We start from the raw sequence: 2,232 nt of genomic DNA, 5'->3' as shown, positions 1-2,232 counted from the left end.
TCCAGCCGTTATTAGTATGTTAATTCAGTTTGCAACGTTGTATATATATGTATGTTTTATCAGTTAACTCCTCCCACAGTTATAGAGGTAGCATAACTAAACTATGCAGGCGGACTCAGGATGGCCCGGCGGTATCCTTAAAAATATGACCTAGTCCTTTTACCAAAGATGTATCAAAGGAGTCCCAAAATGCCTTCGGAAGGTCACCCAGGCATGATAGGGGTTTACGATAGGTTTTCAGAGTCAACGAATTTGAATCTAGCATCAGAGTTTGTGACTCTGACACACCCATCGGGTCCCCCAAATCACCATGTTTGAAATAGTTTTCTTACCCCCAGAGACGTCAGAGCAACGGTAATTTGTAATATTATATTAATTTTCTAGAGGCATACCCCCCATTCCCCACTGTTTTTAGCAGCTCCTTATACTTTCAATCTCTTATTATAAAGTCTGCATGTCTAGCCAAGCACCCCCCCCCCCCCACCTTTGCAACTCCTTCCTACACCACTGTTTACCCCCACCCACAAGCTAGCAGAGTTGAACTTGGCACACGCATTTAGTTACCACGGGCGACACTCCTAACAGTTTTGTTGTTGTTCGGGAATGGACCCCCGACGGATAGTTTTAAAAGTGATCCAGGATAACTAAGGAAATTGATTGATACATTAGAGCCTTATTGAATCACAAAGGATTGCAGAGGATGCGGGTATTTTATACTAGTAAAATTTAACAAATAAAACGTTTAATATTAAGTACCATTTCGGAGTTTATTCACACGAAAAAAGTACTGTTTGTTATTGCTGCAAGTAAACCTAGTGTTATTACTGGACAACCTAACGTGTCTTAAAACATTAAGGCTACCTACCAATTTACAGATACTTTTAGATTTAAATATATATAACCACATTTACTAGTCAAAAAATTACTACGCTTAGAAAAATTATTTTTAGGCCTAACTTCCTGTAATTTAAGATATGGTGCTTCATGCACGTGTGAACAATAAAGTAAGGGTAGTATACATAAATTAAAGTGCGTGTTAGTGTTACATATTATAGCAAGGAAATATAAAAAACGAGAGTGCACATACTCATTTCTATGATTTGTTAATTAATGTTCACCAACTATTTTTGGTTCGACTCGCTCTTTACACACGAAATGAACAATTAATTATCATTCTCTACTGCACGATAATATCCTAAGGCTAAATAAAGCAGGGCACTATTGTTCGGATAAAACTGATGGGGATCACGAGGATATAGTTTAGAAAGGTAAGAGTCTACACACTGGTCGCAACGCCATTTTACCTGAGGCGATACTATATTCTCGCAGAAAAGTTACTATTCATATCAGTAGGGATTCACTTACGATGCGACAGTTTGGAAAACGGCCAGAAGCTTGATGGAGTGCGCTGTCGTTGATGGAACTTGAAAATGGCTGACACAGAAGAGCCTTTTCCGATTTAGCTGTAGGCCTGCAGCTATGGAAATATCGTACATACCAAGTAAATCCAATTCCTTTGAAAAGGACTCACATATAATTTATCTTAGCTCGCTGTCTTTCTAATTGTGACGGATTTTGTCATACATCTCTGAGTTCAAGTATAACTTTTTTTCTTTTCATTTTGCCTTTATGATATTGCTTTAGTTATGTGGACCATGTGCACTACAGCTGTCATCTTATTGCGCGAAGAATAGCAAAAAAGAGGATTCAGTTCTTTTTTTCCCATCGCTCCAGTGTTGTCCCCAGGTCGCCCCAACGTCGATTGTTGTTTCACGTAGGTTGTGAAAGGTGCTTATCAAAAGTACAGGATCTATTATTTTTCGCATCGCTTCACAGTTGTTTGTAACATCGTGTCAGTCGTGTAGTAATCTCTAGGCTTAGATTCACCGTAATTTTTATAAAGACTACAGTAGTCTGCAGGATAATGATATTAATTAAATATCAAAAATAGGCCTATTCAGAAATACTAAGAGATAAAAAGTTACTTACATACACTTAAAAACGTCACACATAACTTTTTTCAAAGTAGAAAACTTATTAAATTAACATCCCATTGTACTACAACACATCATAAGACAGTATTTATACACAAACGCATGCTTTAATCTTATAACTATTAGGTCGTCAAGAAATTAATGTCGCGTTTTGGAACACTTTCATTACCCCCCCCCCACAAAAAAAAAAAAACAAAAACAAAAACAACAACGTACATCAAGTATAATAGTTAAACGA

This window comes from Limulus polyphemus, unplaced genomic scaffold (genome assembly GCF_000517525.1).
Source record: "Limulus polyphemus unplaced genomic scaffold, Limulus_polyphemus-2.1.2 Scaffold5058, whole genome shotgun sequence".
Lineage (NCBI taxonomy): Eukaryota > Metazoa > Arthropoda > Merostomata > Xiphosura > Limulidae > Limulus > Limulus polyphemus.
The sequence above is the reverse complement of the archived record's forward strand: the minus strand, read 5'-3'. Positions refer to the sequence as shown.